The 26508-nt window shown below is 54.1% G+C and overlaps 1 protein-coding gene across 3 annotated transcripts in view; it reads right to left on the bottom strand.

Moving 5' to 3' along the window:
- The window catches only part of NDST1 (N-deacetylase/N-sulfotransferase (heparan glucosaminyl) 1), a 57099-nt gene that overhangs the window by 29658 nt on the left and 933 nt on the right, over window positions 1-26508 (bottom strand). The window contains exon 1 of one of the 3 annotated variants that reach the window (XM_012727933.1): window positions 8236-8284. The exons of 1 other annotated variant lie outside the window; for it this stretch is intronic. The gene's annotated coding sequence lies outside the window, so the exon portion shown is untranslated. Of the gene's footprint in view, window positions 1-2987; window positions 3025-8235; window positions 8285-26508 lie in introns of those variants that run through there. One more of the 3 variants, XM_012727932.1, reaches the window with a different exon arrangement.

Below are 26508 nucleotides of genomic sequence, written 5' to 3'. Positions count from 1 at the left end.
GCCTGCAGCAGGCACAGCACAGTGGAGGACAGCCACAGTGCTGCGAGGGCCTCTCCTCCAGGCAGTGACTGCAGAAACCTGTGAAGATTTCCCTGAGGACAGGAGCCAATGCTGTTTTCGACAGTGAGTGCCCAGTGACGGGGGCTCATCTTCAGCAATTAGAACTCAAGCTTGAGAGGAGACCCCAAGCAGCCATTTATGGTATGTCGAAGACAAACCTGACTGACGCAGGAATATAATGACCATTCAAGTGGAAATATTTATAAAACAGTCTGGATGATGACCAGAAACTGGTACTAAATCCAAAAACTCCCTTATCTTTGAGTGATTTTTATTTTCCCCTTTTTGTTTCCTAAATTTTCCACAATAATCACTAGTTATTTTTGTGAAAATATGAAAAAAGGACATTTAAAAGATGTATGCAGAAGTTAGGGGCAGGCGCCCTCCCTGGTGGCGCAACGGATTAGAACGCAGCACTGCAGGCTGGCCGCAGCCGCTTCGGTGTGAGTTCGATCCCCGCCCCTGAGGTGACCCACATGGCGCAGCAGACCTCTCCTGACCTGCCCGCTGCTCCCCTCAGCAGTGTACTTCGTTGATCTGCCTGTCCTGCTTTCTACTCTGTCTCTGGTGAAGCCTCTCACTGCCCCTATGCCTCTGGCTGGTACCCCAGTTCTGTATGAATAGATAAATCTTTTTAAAAAATAAACACTTATGTAAAACCCCTTTTAAAAAAAAGTTAGTGGCAGGACTGTGAAACAAGGAGGCATATGGGATACCAAGTGTGCCCTTAGCTCTTCATGATAGGCTGTGTGATCCCGAGCACACCCTGTGCCTCTCTGGTCTCCTGCCAGACCATCTCTGGGGGTTCTCCTACCTCTGAAATTCTACAGTCCAGTCTGAATATGTGGCAAGACCACGGGGAGCCCGAGGCAGCCAAGAAAACAGGCAGCTACAATGCAGGAAGTAGCAGCCAGATGGGGGTATGGATGGAAGAGCGGGCGAAGGGAGCAGGTTTGACACAACTGAGGCGGTTAGGGGACCTGGGGAAAGCTTCATGGAGGAAGCAGAGCTCTTGAGGTAAGGGTTGATGAGGTGGGGGTGAGGAGGAGGGTGGGGCACAGTTTGGAGATGAGGGAGGGTGCAGGGCTTTCCCAGGCGCCCTGCAATTCCATGAGAGCAGGACAAAATGGGGCCAGGTTTCTGGCAGAGGCCAAGGGACTGTCCTGTTTACATGTCCCATTCCCCACTGATAAGGGCAGCCCTTCTGCCCTTGAGCACCGGAGTTCCGCCCTCTTGGTCAGGGCAAGAGCACCAGGTAGCGTAGGAGGTAGAGCTGCCCAGACCGTGCCCAGCCTCCTGCCAGTCACCAAGGCTTGGGGGTGCACACCACTTCCTCATCCCCCCACAACCTTGTCCGCTGCAGCTTTCCACATGTGTGTCAATGCAGCCAGGCAGCCAGGAGTCATGGACACTTGTGACACTCTAGGCATATTTTCCATAAAAAATATGCACATACACTGAAAGTGGAGCAATCCAGGGAGTTCAGCCATCTTTCCCCACATCCACTGGTGAAGAGTCTAATGGGCACAGGGACACCCTGGAGCCAGGTGACTTCGTTCAAACTCATTGCACACCCAACGGCCGTGTGATACCAGACAAGTTACCACAGCCTGGTAGTAGCTCACCTGGGAAACAGGAAAACTGGACATCTCAAAGCTGTGAAAGTTAAATGAGCTGATGTTTATCAAGTGCATGTACCACGTCAGCACACAGCACAGAACCCATGTCAGGAGCTACTGTCATGACCCCTGTTTATTTAACGTCCTCACAGAGTGGAGAACAACGGAGCCCAAAGAGAGTCAAACTCCATCCTCCCTCACAATTTCTCAAGTCCCTAAGAATTCTCAGAATCCAGAATCCCCACTTGTAGAAAGAATCCCCACTTCAGGGTGTGGGCTAGATGGGTAGTTCTGGCTGGTGACAGGGGAGGCAGTTAGGGAGAAGGCCACAGCAGAGCTCACAAGGGGGTAAAGGGGAGGGAGAAAGAGTAAACTAACTCTCCAGAGAATGTGCAGTGCCCTGGGGTAGGAGTCTGAGGATAAAGCAGACCCCAGCAGGGTCCCCATGGCAGCCCCCCCAAAACCTGGTACCAGTTGTTCAAGGCTGTCTACACCAACTGGGAGGCTTCTAGGCCTTCCGGAGTCATTAAGGTCTCCAGATCTGCTGGGGGGCTGAGGTCTCAGTGTGCGCCCCTCACCCTGGGTCTGTTAGTCTTTGCGGATTTCCCAGCTGAACACCAGCCTCAACAACCAATCGCCACGTCACCAATCTTGGCCACCAACTAAGCCTTAGCTAATGAAACCCCCTTTGTCTGAACTGACCCCTACCCTGGGGACACTCACTCATCATTCCAGACCCCAGCTTTCTGCAGTCATCTTCAGCTACCACCCTCTGGCCGAAGCAGGAAGCAGACATGTGTTCCTTAGCTTGCAGAGCATTTTTCTTTAATCGGAGACTAGTTATCAACATTTTAAAACAGGACCTTTCACACAGAAGAGAGAACTTCTAACTTCTCTTTAGAAAGAGCACTTGTGGGATACAGGTCACACATCCCCACCAGTCACCAGCACTAAGGCACTTACAAGGGCCCAGAGGCGGGCCACGCCAGTTCACAGTGTCCCTGGGCAGCTCACTGCCTTCACTTGACCTCCTGCTGGGCAGGTCCTCGGTGCTCCTGAGCACATGGGTCCTGGCAGGCCTCTGCATGGCTGGCAGCCTGCAGCCTCCCCAGTCAGGACCAGGACTGACTGTGCTGTCAGGCGCCTGGCACAGAGGCCCTCCTCAGTGCCCCTTTCCATTCCTCCTGCTCATGGGAGCCCTGAAGGGCAGAGACAAGTCTGGCTCCTCAAAGAAACATCCTTCACTCTCCCCAGGCATGGGAACTCAGGACAGAAATGAAGAGCAGCTGTTAATTATTTCCGACTTACAGATGAGGAGACTGAGACCCCGCAGTGCAGTGACCTGCCACAGTAACACAGTAACACAGTAACCCGTTGATTTAAACGGGTTTCCTTCCTGACCAAATCTGGTCTTTGATTCTTCTATGGAACCCAAGCATTTCTGTAATAAAGATAACAACAATAACACCACTATAACTGGCATCATTGTTATTTTTTTTACCGCTACTGTGTATTCAGCATTTACCAAGAGCCTGATGATGCTATCAAGTAAGAAACCTTACTCATCTCACTTGTAGATATCTTACAACGTATCATTATTCACCTTTACAGTTGAGGAAATGAGACTCAGAGAAGTTAAGTCACTTGCCCAAAATCACACAGCTAGTCAGTGGCAAAGCTGAAGTTTGAGCCCAGGCTCCAAAGAGGGAGGTGCTCTAGAGCCTGCATGTGAGCCTCGTCCAGGGTGGGGAGAGCACGAGGGGGCTGCAGCCACAGAAACTTCAGCCTTCAGCCAGGCTCCCACTGCGCACTCCCAGCCCTAGGCCCAGCTTTCCCTGCCAAGGTGCTAGGGATAATGAATGAGATGCTCTGGTTGTCATGGAGATGCCATGGCAACGCTGCACTTTCGGGAAATACCACAGTAACTGTGGCCACCACTCTGGAGCTGAAAGTCACTCCCTACCCCACCTCCAACTCCAACATGCTCTGGGTGCTCCCCCACAATCTGCTCTAGAGGAGGTTACAGGGTGATCAGGCTGCCTAGAGGGGAGAACCAGGGAGGGCCGGGTTGCATCCTGCATGGACAGCTGGCTCAAGGAGCGAGCCCCGAGGCCTGGAGATGGCGCTGTGTCTCTGAGCCTTTCACAGTGCAGTGCACCCTATAACCCAGCCAGCGTACACTAGGTGCCTAGGATGCGACGCGCAGCAGCTGGCCTCTGGCACTGTGCCACTTCACCATGGCATTTCCAGGCTCAGACTGGACCCAGCCTGCCTGGGCGTGAGGCTGGGCTCCCTTGCCCACTGGCCTTGCGAACTGGGAGCAAACTCTGTATGAGCTTCAGTTTTCCTAGGGTTTATGCCACTCTTGCAAGACTGCTACCAAGAAAAGCAGAGATGATCTCAGAACTAGGCACAGGTGAGTGATTACCCATTTAACAGATCCGGAAACTAAGGCTCAGGGAGGAACCGGCCCAACGCCACACATCAAACCCAAGGTGAGAAGGAGGGACACTAGGTATGGGAGCCCCACGGGACAGCAGAAGGCCCGTCCCCTGCTCCCTCACTTGAGACCACTGGGCACCAAGTACAACAGCAGACACTGAAGATATTGGCCTCTGGGCACAAAGGTTCTAAGTCTCTGGTGTGACGCTATCTCTGGATGGATGAATCAAGGAAGGCCCCTGAAGCAATGGTCCCCCAGCCCAGAATTTATCTCCTGCCGAGGTGACTCCTGACAATGACAAACACACACACACACACACACACACACACACACACACACACCCCAAAGCGCAGGCAAACATGCAGGGTGCGGACATGTACACATGGCGTCGTCACTGCCACCTGGGGGTTCAGGGAGCTGAAAGGAAGGGCAGGAGGAGCCCCGTAAGCAGGCTCCAAAGTGTGGGAGCCAGCCTTGGGGAGGGTAGTGGCTGCAGGCCAGACTCTGGTGGCCTACCAGCGATCCCAAGGCCTCTCCCCACAGCTGACCCAGCCCCTCCCAGCCTGTCACACCCCCAGCACAATCGCGCCACCACCCACTACCCAGCCACACCCCACAGCCACAGGCTGAGCCAGCCAGCCCCACCCACCATGTACAGAGCTGAGAAGAAAAGCCTCCACATTTGCTTCCCAGCTGTGCGGGAGTTTCTCCAGCACAATTACACCCCCGGGAGCCGAGACAAGAAGCAAATCCCCTCCTCTACTGGAATGTGCCGCCTGCCCCAGCCCCCACAGCTCCTGCAGAGCCGCCTGGCCCAGGGCCAACCTGCCCATCAGTCACCCCAGTGTCCAGCACTGCCACCAAAGACTATCAGCAATCCAACGCAGTCTTAGGGCCTCGGAGCTCTCCGTCCACCCTGCAGTGAGCACAGGAGACACTGAGACACAGAAGAAAAACGTGGGAGGGTGGGAAGGGTGCCCCAGGCCTGCCCCTCCCCCACCAACCTCAGCCCCTTTCTTGTCCCTTAAAACCTACACATCCTCCTCCGTTTTTTAAAAAAAAGATTTACTTATTTATGCATACAGAACTGGGGGGATACAGGCCTGAGGTGGGGGGGAGGGGTGAAAGGACTCACCAGAGACAGAGTGGGGAACAAAACACGCAGATCTACTAAAATCCACCGCTGAGGGGAGCAGCAGGCCGGTTAGGAGAGGTCTGCTGCGCCATGAGGGTCAGCTCCCTGGCTGGGGATTGAACTTGTGCTACAGTGGCCGCAGAGAGCTTCGCAGTGCTGTGATTTAACCCACTGTGCCACCAGGGAGGGCCCCACATCCCCCTCCATGCCCAGCCTCAGCCCAGAGTTGGGTTCTCTAAGCCATGGCCTTCAAGTGGAGATGAGCTCTCCTGCCCCCGCACCACCACACCATGCCAGACGTGCTGCCAGACATCACTGCCCTAGTCCACGACTTCAGAACAGCGGTCCAAAGCACAGCAGTCTCCCACAGCTAAGGCTCGTGACTCCAAGCACGAGACATGACCTGCCCGGAGCACATGTTGTCACGCAACGCTCGCACAGCACCATCACCTGCAGTGCCCTCAATTCACAGGTGAGGACACTGAGGACTGTGCCCTGTGACGAATGGCTGTCACTGTCTCGGCCCAGAGCTGCCAGGCTCAGCATCCCTCAGCCACAGACTCCCTCAGAATCCGCCCAGGTGAGTGAGACACACCCGCACCTGCGCTCTGCACCTCCCTCCTCCTCCCCCCTCCTCAGGTGTTTTCCCCCATTTTATATGTGCTTTCCCATCAAACACAGCCTCTAACCATCCTTCTTGGAAACAGACCCACAAACCATCTCTCCATCAACTAGCAAACAAAGCATAAAGCACAGGTTCACTCTCAGGCTCTCAACGCGGGTTTTGTTCTGGGTTTACTGGCCAGAGTGCCCAAAAGGAAACCTCAGAAGCCCAGACCCCACTTGCCGAGAACTTGTCTCTTCCAGCTGGGCCTGAGAGGTAAAAGTTCACCTTTGCAGAAGCTCTGATGAAAGGGTTTACTGAGCAAACAAACAAGACAGCTTGGGGGGTGCGGCAGACAGAAAGCTGGGCAGGTCAGGGACAGCTGCCCTCGGGTCTCAAGGCCAAGCTCCCCTTCTACCTCACTGAAGCTCCTGAGGCAGATCGAGGTGAGCAGGCCCGTCACCCACTGCTTTATTCATTAGCCATGAGCCACCCAACCCTCAAATCTGTCTGTGACAGTCAAACCCACCTGCAATTACTTTTCTTAGGTTCAGATCACAGGTCCCCAAGAGGAATGTAATGGTATCTCCTTGTACATACCGTAACCCCCACGCTGACAGCAGCTAGCACTGACCAAACTCGTGGTCTCTCACCAGCCCCACACCAGGCCCATGCTGACAGCTTTTCCTGACTTATAACATCCAACCCTCACACACTGAGAAGCAGCGTCACTGACGTGCACTGTACAGAGGAGGAAATGGAGGCTCAGAGAAGGTAAGCAAGTGACTCAAGGTCACACAGCTGAGCAGAGGTAGAGCTAGACTGACCCCCATGCCAGCCCACCTTGGAACACCAACTTACAGCCCCTATGAAGTCCTATTGCCGCATCATCCTGAGCCAGATTAAACCAGAGAAGCTTCCTGCAAGTAACCCACCCCAGACTCCCTAAACCAGGATGACCCAGCTTCTCTAGAAGTGGGAAAGCCTTCATCCCCAGGAAGGGACCTCGGCAGGAGCATCCTCACCTTCCCTGACTCAAGAGGTCCACACTGAGGGAGAGAGGGGAGGAAGCAGATCTTGCTAACAGGCCAACTCTGAGGATAGTGGTGAACACACGCACCTCAAAGGTCTGCTGCAAGCAACATACTGCACAAAGCATCTCCCAAGCACAATCTCAGGCTTTTGTCAATTATTCCCAGTGGCACAAAGAAGTTCACCATGCCCTGAACTTCCCCCTGCCTGCACCCTGCCAATGAGCTGGGTAATGCAGGTTCACCTCAGCCCCTAAGTCCCCACATGTTCACCCCAGTTCTCCAGACCTGAACTGCAGTCATAGCAAGGGGACTTCCATCTACCGGTTGCAGAAACAAAATGCAGGTGAGCCTGCCTGGTGTACCCGTCATTATGCCAGCTGCTCCACGGGCTTCCCAAGTGCCTGTGGTGGAAACCTGCCCCTGGGAGCTGCTCTGTCCTGCACAGCAGAGGTGGACTACCACGGAGTTTGTGACTTGCTGGGGTCAGTGGCCCTTGAGAGTTTAACGAAGGCTGCCAGTGGGCTTTCCCTGGGCAGATACCACATTCCTCACAAATTCAGGGTGGTGAGGATCAGCACCCCCCCCCCCAAAAGCAGCTCTCTCCCTGGGCCCTGTGATTCTGACCAGTCATGACTCCCACAGTCTAGACTGTGGACTGAAGCCAAAAAGGTAAACTCCGAACACCCTGGGGCCTCACTCTTCATCCAGCTCCCCACAGTGCCGTGGTCATCCTTTAACTCTCAGACAGGTTGGCTTCGGGTGGCTCTGCCAACCCTCCAAGCTGTCAGGAGAAGCCCAAGAGAAACCGAGCCCTCCCTTCCTCTCTCAGCTGCCACCATGTCCTCCGGCCTCGGCATTGGAAACCTGCAGAGCAGCCGAGGAGTGGGGACACTTGGAGGAAACTGCTGCTGCTCTTGAAAGGGGCAGAACCCAGTGTGAGGCCGGCCCCAGCCCCTGTGCCTGCCCCTCCTGTGCAGTATGAACACGCACACACTGTGCAATCAGCAGGCAGGGGACGGGCTGGGGATATGCGGGGGGCTAGGCCCACAGTCAGAGGGGGTGAGGCTGGGGAGAAGATGACAAGACCTACCAGAGCTCCGGACAGCAGCTGCTCAGCTCTGCTTCATGCCCAGTCAATAGCTCCACACCTCACTCACATAGCCACACCTAATCCCAGAGCCAGGACAAATGGCATTGCTGTCTCCCAATCCCCTCCCGAGGGAAAGGAGGGGGTGGCCCCGGGACACCCTGAGCCACCAACCACCTTCCCAGAAGCCTCCACCCCCACCCTCACCCCCCAGCAACCACCAAGTCCCTTGCCAGAGGCCACCGGTCCCTACCTCAGAAGTGCCTCCACAGGGCCTCTGCCCCACACTCAGGGATTCCCACAGTGGGCAGGGAGCCCCGGATCTGGACTTGCTTCCACTCTAGAGGAGAAATTATGTCCCTCTTTCTTGCACTTCCTCTGGCCCCTCTCTAGAAAGGAAGCAGCGAGGTGTGAAAGGAGCCCACACTGGCAGCAAGGGTGACGGTCTCTGGCTCTACCTGACTCCCTCTATGATCTGAATCTGGGCCCTGCCCTCTCCAGATCTCAGTTTCCCCATCTGTCCTGAGACCAGGAAAATCTGATACTCTCCACTGGGGCCAGCTGGTCTCTTTGACATTGGTTTTGGCCCCAACCCACCATCACCCCGCTGCCAGGCCCTTCCCACTCCCAGGAGGGTGCCTAGCAGCGTGGCAAGTGTAGGGGTCAGCGCCAGACAGCGCTGAGGTGCTAATGCTGAAAAGGGCCCTATAGAGCCCCAAGGGGAGTGGCTGCTGGGGCCAGCCACACTGGAGGCCAGGCCAGGCAGCCTGTGTCCGCCCTTCAGCAGCAAACATTAGAGTGCAAACTACAGGGTCTGTGTCTTTTAAGAGGACACCTCAGGGAGCACAAGGTCACCTGCTAATATCAGAATTTCAGTCTCTGGAAGCAGCAAAGGAAAAAAGAAAAACAGCTGTGTTTATATCTGTGAAGCTTAGGAAGGAGACCGGGTAGTGGTGCCAGGCGCCTCACATACCACAAGGGTGGTCTAGGGTCCCTCCAGCTGGGGCAGATTCCAGGACCTTCCACTGGGATTAGCCACCTCAGCTGACTCCACAAGTCTCCTGAGGCCCAGCCAATGGGCCCAGTGAGATCTGTCCAGATGGACGCCCCTACCAGGCTGCTGGGGAAAGGCTCCTGAGATCAGAGCAGAGGCAGGGAGGCTTCGAGGCAACTGGAGCCACAGAAGCACCCTCATTTCCCATGGGCCTGGTCAGCACACCACCAGGCCTGCTGCAACTAGGGAGGCTTCATGATGGCGCTCAGGAAAATGTCCCTCAAGACTCGCTGGGTCTTGTCAACACCACAGGAGCCTGTGGTGGTGAAGGGCTCAACATGCCTCCATGGGGTGCAGCTGGTGGGGGCGGGGTGAGAGGGCCTCACTTTCTCTAGAACACAAGAAGAGCAGTGACATGGAGCAAAGAGCCCTGAGCAGCCCACTTACCAGCGACTCCTTCAAAAGAGGTCTGGGAGCTTGGTGAGAGTCCAGAAGGTGCCTCGCAGGTGTTCCCAAAGTTTAAAGGCTCAGGGACCAACTCCCGGGGTCAAGGGACTAGAGCTGTGATCTGAGGCCGTGGCTGGGGAGGTAGGTGAGGCAGCAGGCACAGATGGTACGGAGACACATGCTCTCGGGGCCTGCACCTGCACGGCACGGACAGCAAGCTGCCCTCCCGGCAGCACCCAAGCGCTGCTCCTTAGAGTGACATCGAGGGGCTTCACTGGCCTCACTCCAGCCCAGCCTTGCACTAGCCTGTTCAGTGGCCCCAGGCAAGTGCCTGCTCCTTTCTGGGCCTTCCTTGACTTTTCCACCTATGCAATCACATGGTACCAGAAGGCCCCACAGGCCCACCTAAGCTAGATGATTCTGCAGGGGAAAGCACATTATACTAGCACTCTACGTAACTGTGTGGGGCCCTTTGCTAATAAGTGTTTGACACCCCCACCACAATGTGGAAACTGAGGCTCCGGCCAGGCAGTTTGCTCAAGCACCTAGTCGGGAAACCCTTAGCTGAGATTCCAACTGGCATCTGACTTTAATTCTCACATTCCATGGCATTAGCCACAGATAACCCAAAACCCACAGGCCAGCAGATGCCACTGAATCTTTGCGCTTCCCACATCCTCCCGGCTGGGGCTGATGTGAAAGGCGGCTGGTGGTGGCTGGGGCAGGCAGGCTGGAGGGGAAGCCGCGTGGGCGCTGAGGCTTTGCAGGCTGCCCGGCCTCCACGCAAGCCAGCTGTCCACCACCGTGGCTACAGCACCCTCCTGCCATCGCCATCATTACTCCACAGCTACCGCCTTGCCATTTTTAAATCATTATGCAGATGTGAAATTTTTTCCACAGACATTACTTTGACATCACATGGTTAGAACAGAGCAAGGATTTATTTCCCCTCCCCAAATGGAAGGAAGTGGAGTCTCCAGGGGAGTGACTTCCCCAAAAGCACCCAGTGAGACAGACAGGGTTTGAGAATGACCTTGACAGTTGGATCTTCTGCTTTCTGGGCCTGGCTCCGTCTCACAGCTCAGCCAGCACTGGAGAGCCTTCATAAGGCCAGTGACTGAGCTCACCACAGGCAGGTATCACACCTAGCACTTCACGTATTACCTCATTCAATCATCACCACGGCCTTGCAAATTCAGTACTGCTGCTGTATGAAAAGCACAGACTGTGAGGCTCGGAAATGTAGAGTATCTGGTCCCAAGCCTCCGAGCTCTAAGCGCCCTGAGCTGGGGCTCAAACTGAGGTTTATCTGCCTCCTGGGGCTGAGCTCACCCTCCGCACTGCGTTGCCCTGTCTAGAGGGGCAAGGAGACCAGACACACGCAGAGTGTGTGTGTTTGGCAGGTTATAGCGAGATTATGATAATAGGAGGACAAACAAAACTCTTAGAGAGACCACACGACAGCGGTTATTACAGACGTCCGGGCAGGAGGCCAGGCGTCTGAGCTAGGGACACGGGAACAAAGGGAGGTGACGGATAGGAAGGAGGCGGCCTTGCAAGACCTTGGTCAAGTGCCTTGCTAGCTCGGGATCTCAATTTACCCAGCTGTTAAGAAAAGTCCCTGGAAAACCTCCAGAGCCTCCTCCATCCCTAAAAACCCTTGGACCCTGGGAAAACAAGCAATGCTTGGTGACAGCCTGGCTGCCAGCCCTGGGGGACTCTGAAATGTCCTTGGCTGTCCTGGCAAGGCTCAACTACTGGAAAACAGGCTTGCAAAAACACAGGACTCGGCTGGCATGCCTGGGCACCACTGAGTTGTGGGTGTGTGGGGGCCACATGCCTCCCATTGTCAACCTCTCTATGGCTCCACTAGCACAGGCTGCACCAGCCTGGATGGGCATATCTAAGTGCCCAGTGGAATGCCACTCCAGGCTGTTCTGACCCTGCCAGCCCTCTCCAGAGCCCTGAGCACAACCGTCACTCACCCCCAAAGTCTCTCACTGACATTCCCTACTATGGTCAATCCCTGGGAAGGGGAGACAAGGGGACCTATGGGAGGCGTTAGGGAAAATGACCCAAGACCTGTATAAGGCAGAGGCTGCCCACCCAAGACCCTCAGCTGGGGGCCCACCAGTACTTGCTCTCAGTTCTTATTCTGGGCAGTGGTAAGAGGTTCCACGACTTCCCAAGAGGACTCAGCCCAAGTTTCCACACTCACAGCTACCCCCTCAGCCACACACCTACCCTGCTCCTGCGCAATACCCTCCTGTGGCTCCCACCGCCCACCCGGCAGAGACACTCAACCTAACCTGCCTCGAGGCTGCTGTGACTAACTGAGTGTAGCATGTGACAGGGCCTTTGTCAAGTGCTTCTCACACACTTTCTCATTTAACCCTCATGGTTAACCCTGTGACACGGTTACTGTGACTGACCCGTTTTTACAGATGAGAGACTAAAGCTCAAGAGGTTGTCATAGCCCATGACCTCAGAGCCCAAGAGTCCTACTCACAGTCCTTGACCACTGTCCTCTATGGCTTCCACAAGTGCTCCCTGCCACACTCAGAAGCCTGGGGCGACCTCAGCACTTCTCTGGACAGGGGGAACCAAGGCTCAGAGCCAGGACAAATTCTGAGACCTCTGGCATCCCCTGAAGGTATCCCTGAGCCCTACTCTAGAGGCATGGGAGCAGAAGGCCAGCCCACCACCACAAGAATCCTCAGACTCTGCCTTTGGCTCTGTCCAGAGGAAGGGAAAAGCAGGAGGAGGTTTGCTGCATGAAAAGAACAGGAAGGCCCCAGGAAAGTCTTATTCTTACAGGGTAGACCCTTAGAGTTTAGGGGCCCTCAGGGAACCCTCTTATAGCCCCTACAGGAATTGCCCCTTCAAGAACAAGACCAGGTTGGCCCAGGACCCATCTCCACCCATGTAGCCCCTCCCCCATTGTAAGCTCCAACCTAACACATCTGACCTGGAATCCCCATCTCTCCCCAAACCTGCTAGTCCAGCAGATTCCCCTGCCTTGGTACACTGGCAACCCTGTCTTCCCTCTGGCTAGAATCCTGCTGTAGACACTCTTTCTCTTGCACCCCACACCCCTACTCCATCCACTACTCCATCCTGCATAAGCGAGCCAAATCCTGGGGTGCGGTGCCCACACTAAGTGTTCTCTCAGTCAATCTTAATCCACTCCTCATCCTTCTCCCCTAAGGAAACCCACCTGATCCCTCTCAAATGCAGGTCAGCCCTCCAGTGCTTCCCCTTTCACCAGACTAAACAGTCCTCCCAGAGGGCAGCAGGCCTTCCAGGGAGGCACCCCCTCCCTCCCTCCCTGCCCGCACTCCCCCTCGCCTGTCTTCTACCACCGCCAGCCTGTGCTCTCTATCTACCCTAGGCACGGAGCCCCCTACTGCTCCTCAGCTTCTCCCATCATCGCTGCCTTCCTCGAGGCCTGAGTGGCGGTTCCATGTGCCTGGAATGTTCTTCCCCACACATGTAGCAGCTCCCACCCCATCCCTGGATCTGCTGTCCCCTTACCTGAAACTTTGCACCGTCACCTGACACAGCCCCTCCTTACATCACACTTTCCACCCTCAACTGGCTTTATTTTCTCTCAGGCATTTCCCACCATATGACAAATCGCTAGTATCGGACAGGCACATGTTGGTTTGCTGGTTCCGCCCCACTGCCAGAACATCAGCCCCAAGTCCAGAACAGGGACTAGGTCCGCACCATTCCAGAGCTGGAAGACAGCGACAGCAGATACTTCATAAAGATGTGCTGGCTGAGGAGATGCTGCCATCCTCCTTCGGGCACACCTTTGGGTTCCTGCAGCCCCCCAGAGGAAGGGTTACCTGGACGGCGACCCATGTTCCTGCCACTGGAACCACATGGGCTCCACCAGAGGGTGCCTGAGAGAAAAATAAAGCCGGTTGAGGGTAGAAAGTGTGATGTGTGGGAGGGGCTCTGTTGTGTCAGGTGATGTGCAAAGGTTCAGGTAAGGGGACAACATGCCACCTGTGTGAGCTGAAACATGAGGACTGTCACGTGAACAGCTACCAGTCACACCCCCTGCCTGCCCCTTGGACCCGGACAGGCCTCTGCATCTGTCCCTCTCTGACACCTCACCCCGGCCTTTCAGTCACGGAGGGCATGCTGGGTCCAACAGTGGAGCCTCTGTGGCTCCAGCGCCAGGAACATGGGTCGGTTTGCCGCTGCCCTCCCAGCAGCCAGTGCGGCAGGGTCCTGCCGCTGACCCGTGCCCTCAGCGAGAGGAGGTGGAGGGGGAGCCCACACCATGCCTGCCCTTTTCCTGTTGTCAGCAGGAGAACCATCAGAAGGAAGCTTTGTTCTCAGAATAAAGAGCATGGTGGCCAGTGCCAGGCGGAAACGGGCACAGAGGCAGCTGGCCCATTAGAGACAAGGAAAAATAAAAAAGTGGAATGGAGGATGTCTAAGGGGTAATTTGCACACCCAACCGGTTTCATGCCTCCAGGGTGGCTGTGACAACGGTGGCTGCACTATTCCAGGCCCTAGGCTCGAGGTCGTCACAATCACCCAATTGTCCAAGCTGGGTGATCTGGCGCTGGCTCAGTAGCAGGAGGTGGGGACAGAGGCGCATTGCCTGGCCAGGGCTCTGGAAACCTGGGGGCCAGGGCCTGCTGTCCAGGCACACTCGTGCAACTGTCAGAGGGCCCCCTCCTATATAGCTCAGTCTGCCCATCTGTGAATGGCTTTCTGCACCTATACTTGAAGTGCCAGACTGCCTGCCACAGCCCCACACACGGGGAGCCTCTCAGCCTGTGGCCAGGCCACCGCCCACCCCCCAAGACAGTCCTCCAACCTATTTGGGAATAAGCCTTCTTTGTGGGGCGTGACACTGGGGTACAGCCCTGCCCTGGCTCTCAGCCTGCTTCCTTTCCTGGCATCAAGGTGTTCCTCTCCTCAGCTATTTACTACTAAGGAAATGAAGCAGCTCTGCACCTAGCCTAGGTAAAGACAGAACTGGAAGCTCCTCTGCTCCAATCCCTGGGACTCGTACCATCTCCAGTTATCATCTCCAAGGATGGCTCACAGATGTCAAAATCACCAGGAAGAGCCCAGCAGTTGTTGCACGGAGGGCAAAAGTCCAGAGAGGGAAAGGGGCATACTGATGTCGCACAGCATTGCTGTCATCCAGGCATCCTCTCTCCCAGCTTGGACTCCATGTCCCCAAAATATGTCCATTGAGGGCCCCCCCTGGTGGAGCAATAGGTTAAAGCATAGTGCTGTGGAGCTGTTTGCAAGCACAGCAGTGAGAGTTCAATCCCCGGGCAGGGAGGGGACCCACATGGCATGGCAGACCTCTCCTATCCTGCCCTCTGCTCCCCTCAACAGTGTATTTCAGTGGATCTGCCTGTTCCCCTCCCCACTGTCTCTGGTGAATCCTCTGCACCTCTGGCCTGTATCCCAGTTCTTATATTCATAAATAAATAAATCTTAAAAAAAAAAGGCACATCCACAGACCCATGGTCTGAATCTTCTGGGGCCAATCTGAGGAACCCAAAAATGAGGGTCAGATGCATCTTTTTATAAGCTTCTGGACTTTTCTTGTACCCAAAATAATTGCATCCTCCCAGCTATGACTTCTTCAGAAGGAGACATCTTAGCTGGGTCAAGGAATAGTAAGGATTTCAATTAAAAGAGTGAAATAAACCTTGGATGGACAGGCAGCTGGACAAAGGAGTTCATAGATAAAGCATGAACTCTAGGGAGAGAACAGAGCGAGAAAGGCCCAAAGAAGGAGATTCCTACCTTGCCCCTCTCCCATGTTCTCCCAAGATTCAGCTCTGGACTGCATACTCTGAAGGCTGATCCCTGACTCCTCAGAAAACTCCTCCAGGCCCCTAGAGAGTGGTCAGTTAAATGTTCCTCTCCTAGGTTACACTTTGGGCCATGCACGTGGACTACGTACCTGCTGCTTAAGAAGGCATGTGGGGCCCTCCCACATGTGCTTTAATGCTCAGAGGATTAAAGCACAGCACTGAGAAGCTAAATCCACTTCAGCATGAGTTGGATCCCCGCCTGTCCCGGAGGAGATCCATATGGTGCGGCAGACCTCTCCTGACCCGCCCGCTGCTCCCCTCAGCAGTGTACTTCGTCGATCTGCCTGTTCTGTTCCCCACTCTGTCCCTGGTGAATCCTCTCACCCTCCGCATCTCTGGCCTGTACCCCAGTTCTGTATGAATAAATAAATCTTTAAAAAAAAAAAAAAAAGAAGGTATGTGGGTCAGCAGCACAGCAGTCCTGGTTTACTGGAGAGAAGGGTTCCAGGCCCTGAGGGCAGGCAAACCGGGAGGCCTCTATTAACCTTCACAGAGATGGGGCACATCACTGTGCAGCCCTGTTCCTAGCAAAAGCACTAGTTATGCTCCCCCGTGTGCATGGACCTGAGTCTGACCACATGCTTTGATGGACAGACGCTTTGAGGGACAGAGATCAGTCCACACTCTACTCTTACCCTCAAAATCCCACAACCAAGACAGGCAAGGCATCACATTAAGTGGCTGGGGAGAAGGGAGTCCATACCCTCAGGGCGGAGTTGGGCGCTCAGATGCCCAAGGAGCCAGAAAGATGGTCAGAGTGTGAAGGTGCTGGCGGGGATGGGGCAAAGTGGCTAGAACAGGCCTTGTCTCGAAGAGCGGTCACTGGAGAATGTGGGCTCAAGGTCTTCTGAGCATCTCATATTTGAGTTAAAGCCAGGAGTTAGGTGCTTTGTTCTATTTACTTATTTTACGTAAAATGTCCTCTTGGCCATTAGCTAGTATTTGGCCTGGGACAAACAAAGTCTGCCCACAGGACAGATATGGCCTGCCAGTTTGAGACCTTTGTTATTTTTTTTTTAAGATTTATTTTTATTTGTTTATGCATACTAGAAGTGCATACAAGAGTTGTGAGGGGCAAGTGGATTCACCAGAGACAGAGCGGGGAGCAGAACAGGCCGACTGATGAAGCACACTGCTGATGGGAGCAGCAGGCGGGTCAGGAGTGGTCTGCTGCGCCATGTGGGTCAACTCCCTGGCAGGGGATCAGTCTTGTGTTGCAGTGGCTACAGAGAGCTCCATAGTGCTGGCTTTAACCCCTGATCCCTCAGGGAGTTTCTTTAAAAGGGACAGAAGAATCTTTGTGGAGCTCAGCAGAGGATGGCTTCCCTGCAGCTGAGGTATCGGGGAAGACTTCCTGGAAAAAGAGGCATTGGTGCTGTGCTACAAGGAGATGGGGGGGGGGGTTTATAACCACCACCACCCCCCAGGAGCCTTCCAGTCCCCAAAAGAGTCCTGGTCTTTGTCCCCAAAGCAAGCATGTCCCCAGGTGTCAGGAGGAGGGGCTGCCTGGCCAACCAAACCTCAGGACTGCATCAATCAGCACAGAACAGCAAGGGTTCAGTTTCATCCCTGGAGCCTGCAGAACTGGTCAGCTAATGCAACAGCTCCATGGGGAAGGGAGAAAAAGAGACAATGGAGGAAGGAAAAAAAAAAAAAAAAACATGGTTGAGAATCCAGTCCTGCCTGGCTAGGCCCAGCCAGTTACATAACCTGCCTCAGGACAAAGCCCCCCCAACCCCCACCCCCCAGCCCTCAGCCCCCCCTCCCCCGCAAGGAGCAGGGAAGGCCTTGAGCAGAGAAGGCCAGGGCCAGGGAACCCTGGAGTCACAGAAGGTTCCCCCTCCCTCCCTCTCCGGCCCACCCTAGTTCTCCAACCTTGCCCTGAGGCTCTCAAGTATGGACAGCAAGATTCGAAGATAAGGTACTTAACAGGATCACACAGGAAATTAGCAGCAAAACTGGAACTAATAATAAGAGCAGCAAACTTTACCAAATGATTGCTTGGTATCGGGCAGTGTGTTAAGTCCTTGGCATGGTTAAAGTCAGTAATACCAGAGTCATTCTTGTTATTCCCATTCTGTAGATGGGAACTGAGGCACAGACACAGGCACCCACCCAGTCACGCAGCTGGTGAGGGGTGAGCTGGCTTGAAACCAACGGCGGCTCGAGCCCACTCCTGAACCCCGGCACTGTGAGTCCTCTCTCTGTCTCAGTGCACACATGCAACCCCCCCCCCCCCCGCAACCCCATCCCAGTCAGCACATCCATGGTCACCCAGTCTTCTGGTTGAACAACCTGGTTGAACTGACAGATTCTCTCTGCAGAAACAGAATGCACAGAAAGTCTGCGAAATGCTGCACCTGGCTCCAGGGCCCACAGACCCCTACATGGGGTAAAGATCATGGGATAACCAAGAAAACGGTTCAGAGAGAGGGAACTCCCCCAAGCTCTCTAGGTCCCCTCCTATCTGTGAACTTGGAGCCCAAACACAGCCCCAGACATGAATCAGGGCTCAGGGCCTAGTCACCCCCAGGGTTGGAAGAACCTAATGAATCAAGACACACAACAGCCTTCGCCTCTGCACCTACTGGGAGTGATTCATAGTCCCAGCTGCTGGGCACATGGCGCACAGCTGGGCCCCAGCATCTGGGCGGGGGTGGCATCACCAGGGACACCATCCCAGCCCTCTCCCTACAAAGCAAGTCACCACCCAGTGTGCTCGCCTCACTGCAGACAGACCCAGCCCTGCCCCCACCCCAGCAGCTCTCAGGCATTCCCAACGGGAGCCTCTACAGGCCCTGCCCAGCCTCCACCCAGCCCACGCCCAGGAAGCCATAAGACAACAGCCCCTGCAAAGCCCCTGAAGCCCAGGGTCTAGCCCACATCTTCTGCAGCCTGGTGGTGACCCCTCAGGCAGTCCCTCCCATGCTTCCCAGAGCCTTAGTTTCACCAACTGTCAAATGGAGAGATTCCCAATCAAATTCTTCCCAGCTCCAAAGCCCTGAGTCTATAAACAACAGCATCTGCCAAACTTCAAGGAGCTGTGGGGTCCTGCTTCAGGAAGTTACATAAACATCCTCAGAGAAACAAAAGTTAAGCCTACAGATTCTACTTTTTTGTTTAAGGATATCAAGAAGTCTTTTTTATAGTCCAACTTCCCCCATCCCACTTCCATTGTTCTAAATATCCTCTTAGGACCTAGAAAATACATTTGGTTTCCGTCTGGGCTTGGGCTTCTTGGTGTTCTTCCTCTTGGAAGCCACCCCACCCCTCCTTGGCAGCTTTCTCCCCAGGACACACCCATGTGTGCCCCCAGCATTGCTCCAGGCCACCCTGAGGGCTACCCAGCCTGTCCAAGATGGGAGATGGGGCAGGAACAGATTTCAGAAAGGAACACATCTCTGGTCAGGACAGAAAGAGCTCAGTGTTCTGGTCCAAATGTAACCAGGTAGGTATGTGGCCTGGTGTGGGTGAGTAGCTGCTCCTCTCTGGGCCTCAGGTTCCCACTGAAGAGTGAAAGGGTCAGGAAAGCACTGGAGACACTAAGGCAGAAAGAACAGCTGGGTCACCTGTGGCCTCTGTTCTTGCTCCCTCACTCCCTCCAAACTCCAGGGGAGACCCACTTAATGCTCTCACTGTTTCTCCCACGCCGGCCATGGAACCGTGAACTCAGCCAAGCCTCCCAGACTCAAACAGCCGGCTCACAGAGCAGGGAGAGGGGCCGTGTCTGCAGTGCAGGCCCCAACTTGGAGGCTTGAGGTCTAACCACCCCAACACAATCCTACCCCTAGAAAGGCCTGATTCACTCATTTGGAGAACATATATGTGTTTGCTTCTCTAGAAAACAAGCTAAACTGTGCCCACTATACAAATGCTTCTAATGGACTCCTATCTAATTCCACAAAATTCCAGATCTACCATATTATAGCTAATGTGGATCTATAAAATGAGGGCAACGATGATACCTGACAGGATTATTCTGAAAATTATTCCAGATATGGCTGCATAAGCGCCCAGCAAGCACACGGATCAGCTCAGTAAACGGAGCAGGCAGCAGTTACTCATTAAAATACTGAGATCCTGAAAACCACTGTGCTGGTGACCCCTCAGTGGTCGGGATCCCAGGCAGCGCTGTACCAGAATGACACACACCCGGTCCCCAGCACATGCTTCTGCCCAACCTCAGCCTTGGCCTCAGCCCCGGAACAGATGACATATTCCTGGCACCCACCCTTGCCACCCAGAGTCTTAGAAGCTCCCCAGTCTTCAAGCTCCCCAGCACAGTCTCCTACAATCATGTTGGGGTTTTACTGAGCCCTTTCAGTGTGTCCCACATTATTTCCTGGGGATAGAGGCTATTACGGGCCCTCTCTGGTAGCAAAACCGGTTACAGAGCAGTAGTGAAGCTCACCGCAGCCATCTCAGCACAAGTTCGATCCCCAGCCAGGGAGCTGACCCACATGGTGTGGTAGACCTCTCCTGTCTCACCCACTGCTCCCCTCAGCAGTGTACCTCATCCATCCGCCTGTTCTGTTCTCGGCTCTGCCTGTGTGAATCTTCTCACTGCCCCTGCACCTTTAGCCTGTACCCCAGTTCTGTATAAATAAATAAAGTAAATCTTTAAGAAAAAGAAAGCTCTTACATGTTACAGATGGTGGCTCCTTGAAGTCAGGGTACAGAGACGCTGGGCTTTCCTCTGGGCCCCTCATATTTGCTGGGTGTCAGATGCTGAAAGCATATTCTCCTTGGAAAGCCCAAGGACAGGCCTCCATTTTTTTTAAAGTACTTATGTAAGTATTTCTCAGACTTCAGCATGCATCAGAATTACCTGGGAGGGCTTCTTAAAACAGTCTGCTAGGGGCCCTCCCTGGTGGCGCAGCGGGTTAAAGCACAGCACTGAGAAACTAAAGCCACTTCCGCATGAGTTCGATTCCCGCCTGCCCCGGAGGTGACCACATGGCGTGGCAGACCTCTCCTGACCCGCCCACTGCTCCCCTCAGCAGTGTACTTCATCGATCTGCCTGTTCTGCTCCCCACTCTGTCTCTGGTGAATCCTCTCACCGCCCCTGAGCCTCTGGCCTGTACCCCAGTTCTGTATGTACAAATAAATAAATCTTTAAAAAAAAAAAAAACAGTCTGCTAGGGCCCTCCATGGTGGCACAACAGGTTAAAATGCAGCGCTATGAAGCTATCTGCAGTCACTGAAGCTCAAGTTTGATCCCAGGCCAGGGAGGTGACCCATAGGGCTCAGCGGACCTCTCCTGTCTCGCCCACTGCTCCCCTCAGCAGTGTATTTCAGTCAAACTGCCTATTCTGATCCCCACTATCTCTGGCAAATGCTCTCATCCCCTGCACCTCTGGCCTGTACTCCAGTTCTGTATGCATAAATAAATCCTTTAAAAAAAAAAAAAGAAGTCTGCTAGATTCTCTTCCCAACACATACACACAGAGTTTCAATTCAGCGGGCCTGGGGTAAGCTATACAATTTGTATTTCTAAAGCGTTCCCAAGCAAGGCCAATATTGTTTGTCCAGACACCAACTTTAAGAACTTAACTTAACTCGGGTGAATCAGAGAGGGCTCTGGTGAGCAGGTGAGGCTAATGCTCCTGTAAAAGGAGAGCAGGGGCTGCTGGGATGAGAAGATTAGACATCAGGCAGAAGTCACGGCACATGTCATATGATGACAATACTTGTTTCTCCTCAGCTGGCCTCGCCTGGGCAGGTCGACGTATGCAAGGCTGGCATGCAAGGCTGGCGGTGTGAACCAGAGGTGGCTGCCACTACCCATCAGCCAGGGCAAACACCCTCTCCCTGCCCCTCCCCCAAGGCCTGCCTAGACAGGCCATCCCCCCACCCCCACCCCCAGAAACTCTAGGAAGAGAAGCCCCACTTCAGGTCTGAAGGGGCCAGAGTCCCCCCACCCTCTCAACCCCATGGGCTCCAGGATTCTGCTTCACAGTCCCGTCCATCTTGGCCAACTCAGATTATATTTCCTCATTTCCAGTGCTTACCATAACAAGTCTGTCTGTCTGGCCAGAACAGCCCCTCAGAAACAGCAGACCCTGACTAATCCCAAATCCGAAACAACTCTCCAGACTGAGTAACCTCCTTACTAAGCCTTAGGTGCTACATCTGCTAAAAGGGGGATCAAAAAATCCAGCCCACCTCCTACCGCTGCTGGGTAGTCAGCCCTGCCACCATCAGCAGTGGCAGAAACATTACCCACAGAGAACACCTTCACTAAGGTGAACTGAGCCTCTTCCCTGCAGTCTCTTCCCAAACATGTGAGTTGGGGACATTATTACCCACTCTGTGCAGATGGAGAAACAAACGGCATTCCCCAAGCCTCACTAGCAGGAAGAGAGCTGGCAGAGATCTGAACACAGACCCTCTGGCTCCAGAGTTGGGCTGCCAGTCTCTGCCGTTGTCCTGTCACCTGCGCGGGACCTAGCCCGGGTCCCTCACTATGACCCTCTTCTCCCCTTCCCTGGCACCTGTCCACAGGGCACACAAGTGGGTGCCCCATCCTAAAGGCAGCCACAGGACCCACCAGCCCAGCCAATTCAACATGGCTGCCCAGAGGCTGGGCCAGCAGAGCCCCAGCACTTTAAATCTAATGAGAGGAGAGAAGAGGAAAAACAGGTGTGACAAAGAGGAAATCGTGACAGTTTCCTGGATGAGCAACTCCCACACCCCATGCAAATTGCCCTCTCTCTCCTGGCCTCTCATCTTAAACAAGTCTTCTCAGGCCATCAGACAAAGTTTGGAAACCCAAACTCCAGAAACCTTTTCCCAGCACCTACGAAAGGGCAGCTCGGCTTGAAATAAATAGCAACAGTAACCATTATATTCCTGAACAAATTCTGCTTACAGCCTCTTACAATGGGTCAGACTCAGAGCTGCTCAACCTTCCTAGCAAAGTAGGACGATTACTATCCCCATTTTGTAGCGGAGGAAACCTATACCTGGAGAGATTTAGGTCACTTGCACTAGTTCCCACTGCTGATGGTGGCAGAACTGGGATTTGAACTCAGGACTCCTGACTGTCAATGCCACCCACCCCACCTCAGGTGCAAATGGGCTACATGGAGCCCCTGCCTCTGGAACAGACAGTCTGAAGATGAGATTCCCCTTTGAAGAACCAGAATTCACAAACAGGTGTGTGAAAGGCCCCGAGGAGGTCCTATACACGCAAAGCAAAGCAGGAAGTAGGCAAAGTCAGCTCTGAGGAATTAAGAGTGCTGCCCAGAAGTGACACTAGAGCAGGAAAGACAGGCTCAAAGAGAGAGAAAGAAGAGGCTGGTACTGCTTGAAGGTTGCAGGGGAGTGAAAGATAGGGTCCCAGAGTCTCAGAGCTGGGCGCTCCCATATCTGGTCCTCAAAAAAAAAAAAAAAAAAAATAGCATTTTGAAATGAGACTAATCTAATCTGGAGAAATAAGACAGGCAGGGATAAAAACAGGAGTTAAGAATTTGGGGCTCCTCCGTGATCCCTTTGATGACAGACCTAAGGCCACCAGATCCAAGATAGGCCTCCAGCTCATCCATTGAGTCACACAGCTCAAGCTGATGTTGATAAGCAGAGCTTCGTAACAGCCCCACACGCAGAGACTAGAAACCTACAACCTGCCTCTCTGCCCTACTCCTCAACCCTCCCACTCCTCATTTTCAAACCAACCAGCCCTTTCCTCCAATCCCTGCTGAAGTCAACCTGATTCATGACAAAGTCTATTTCCTCTCCTATGAGGAGACACTGAACCCATTTCAAAGACTGAAAACGTAAGCAGAAGGTTCCAGTTCTCTGTGAAACCAACCACACACTGCACAGCCAGGCTCTGGCAGCTGATCCCGACATCCCAGGGGGCCCCTGAAGGAGGGCTGGACTAAGTGTATTCCATGGGCCGAGGACTCCGGCAGGCAGAACACTGCAAGCCGGGTGTGCAGAGGGCTGCCCCAGATGTGTGGGAAGGGCACGGCCACTCCAAAAGGCTATGAGAGCGGGCAGAAGAGTAGGTGGAATACCACCCCAAATGTTGAGATTCTAGGGGGAAAAGGGAACTGAAAGAGGTCACCAGGCCTGACCCTCCTGTCTGTGTCCTCTGCACCTTCTCAACTCTCTGGCGCCTCTGCCTACCGTCAGTGATGGAACCTCACTGCCTCCCCAGGGACCTCATCCCTGGTAGCTTCCCTGTGATCCCTGGTGCTATCTCTGCCTCAGGAGCCCACAGGGTAAGACCATGCCCTTTGCCCAGAAAGCCTACAGGGACTTGACAGCCAAGGCACTGACTGCGGAGGGCCGTTCCCCCAGCCCCAGGCCAGCTGTGATAACAGGATCCTGATCACCAAGATGGCTACAAAATCCTACAGCCTGCTCTGACTTCTCAGTCCTACACTCTGAGTCAGGGCTTGGTCAGTGTTCTGCTGGACCACAATCAGTATCTCCTCTGAGTTCGTTCGACCATTTGGCCTGGGTTCAAGTTCAGTCTCTAAGTGACTTGACCCCTCTGAGCCTCCATTTCCCCATCTGAAAATGGGGCAGAGGTGGGGTTCCAGTAACAGCAGCTACTTTACAGGGGTATTGTGCGATCTCAATGGGGCATCTGTAAGGAGCCTGGCACAAGGCACAGTAACAGGCATCGACTCAACGAGCTACTTACAACCCTCTGTCTTCTCTGCCTGCTACGGAATAAAATCCCAACTCCTGAGCAGGATACGGCGAGCGATCCATGACCTGATCTGATCTCCCCCTGCCCACTTCCCCACAGCCTGCATCCTCACAAACATTTCCTCCCCCAGGAAGCCCTGTCAAGTTAACAACCAGAGGAGCTTTTCCCCTCCACAAAGCCCATCTATCGCTGATCACATCCTGCCTCTTCACCTCACTTGCTCCTTCCCCGATTCAGATCAGCAGCCTCTCCAGTGAGAATTCAGCAGCACCTCACCCCAATCCTGTTCCCCAGCACCCTTGTCCACAGACATTTTCCATACATATTTAACAAATTACTCTAGCGTTCCATTTCCACTAAAGAATGTCCAAGTCCTCCAAACAGCCTGGATATTTCAAGCCAGCAGAAAACCAAATTCCAAGCCAGCAGAAGCCAGCTCAGTCTTTAGGGACTTACAGGCCTGACTGTGGTCCCAGAATATGGAAGATGGGTCAGACAGGTCCAAAGCACAGGGTAGAGAGCACACTTGGCTGGAAAGGCTAGAGCCTATTTTCGAGTTCCTCGGATGTAGAATTTCTCAGCTGCCCCCAAGGGCAATCCCCAGATTATGATTTCATACTCCTGACCACATCCTAAATTTGGGATTGCAGAACAGCTCCTTGCGCTTCCCTGTTTGACGATAGTCTCACTGTCCATCTTTTCTTGCTTGCTGGCTCCCGGCCCCTGACCTGTTGATTCGCCAAGGGCTTCCTCTCCAGTTGCGATCACCAAGATAAGGTACCATTCTCCTCTCCACTCAAACACCTATTTATCTGAGTCCCCTCAAATTTCAGGGGATTTCCATTCTTGTTCCTGCAAGTTGACAATAAGCCTTCAGCCCAGGTGATCTCCCTCTTCCCAGAGCTCAGGAAATGCCTATTAGGAGCAGTTAGGAGAGTAAGGTGTAAACCTGCCTCTCCTAAGAACTTTCATTACCTGTGCCCACTCCATTAAGATGCTTTCTAGTAACTAAAAACTTGGTTTCTACTTTTAAAGAAATGACTCAGGCCCCCAACCAGAGCCTGACCAGCAGTCACCAGGTGGTATCCCCACCAAAAGTCCTGGGTGTTAAAGCCAGCGGGACCCTGGGCAACCCCATACGTTATTCCTGGGGTCTTCACTGAGAGGGCACACTGTGCCCCAAGCACAAGACCACAAGAACATGCATTTGCCACTAGGATTCCACAACCCTGCACTGCCTCAAAGCCCATCCCACATGACCGCCAGGCCCTTTGGGGCTGGGACACCTATCGCAGCCTGTCAGATTAGCAGTGAGGACCCTGCAGATGAACCACACTGGAGGCCACCTAGGATACCTGTCTCTTGGCCTTAGGTCTCCATGGCCCCAAGGGCTCCACCTGGAGGCCCTACCTCTGCCCCATGCTGATCTGAAAGTGACCTGGTCTGAAAGGACATGAAAGACTGAAGTCCCCTGGGTGCTGGGGAGAGGCCTGCTGACAAAGCCACCAGCTGCCCCCAGCCAGAGCCAGGGAGAAGGGCTCCTCCCTGTACACCAGCACCGGGAAAGTGTTCCTGCCATGGACTCAGCCAACAAGACTAGAACCATCACAGCACTCCAGGCCCAGGCTCCCACTGACTTTCCCACCTCTCCAGTTGCCCACAGTAAAAAGAGGCCAGGCCCAACCTCACTCACCCTCCACCAGTACCAAGCAGGAGGAACATCACAGGGGGTAAGGGTCATGGGGACTGAGGGCAGGTATCTCATCCTTCCACCTGAAAATGAAACCGTGAGCTCAGCCAGCAGCAAGACCATACAGAGTCCTACAACTGAGTCTCAGGTGGGGGGAGGGGAGTCATACGGATCTCTACCACTTCCTACCTGTGCCCCTTACCATGCTGTGCCTCGGTTTCCCTCCTACAATGTGGTTACAACTGTAACATGGAAGAATTAAATGAGATAATAAGTGTAACAATCACCGCAGTGCCTGACTCACAGTAAACATGCAATAAATACTTGTTGAATATAAACATGCCACCGTTTCCTGAAGTACAACTGTTCCCCTTCCCTCCTTTTACTGGCAGATAGTATAATTTCCCCCATTTCACAGATGAGGAAAAGAACCAGCCCCAGGGCACACTGCTAGGAAATGACAGATAACGCGGGTCAGAGTAAACCTCATACCAGGAGTAACCGTGCCCCGACCACTGAGATTGCTGGAAAGGGTGGAGGATGGAGGGGGACAGCACTGGGGAGTGATGGGGTGGGGCTCTCTCTCCCCTGGGCTTGGCCTGGCTTCTGGCAGACTTGGCTGCTCCCATCTGGGAAAAAGCCAGGAGGCCAATCCCCAGATTCCTGATCGGTCCCACAGCCCGACGTTCTGGGGCGCCCCCTCTTCCCGCCGTCCCGGAGTATTAAAGCAGCTTTCAAAGCAGTGGCTCGTGGCCCCGGAGAGCCACGGGGGAGACGCGGAGTTAGAGACCAGGCCGCTGGCAGCCGGTGGAAAACCGGTCGAGTGGCCTGACCCTTCGCGAAGCGGGGAGCCGGCCTCTAACCCGGC

Source organism: Condylura cristata, unplaced genomic scaffold (assembly GCF_000260355.1).
Source record: "Condylura cristata isolate star-nosed mole 26May11 unplaced genomic scaffold, ConCri1.0 scaffold00021, whole genome shotgun sequence".
Taxonomy (NCBI): Eukaryota; Metazoa; Chordata; class Mammalia; order Eulipotyphla; family Talpidae; genus Condylura; species Condylura cristata.
This window is presented reverse-complemented; position numbering and strand designations above follow the sequence as displayed.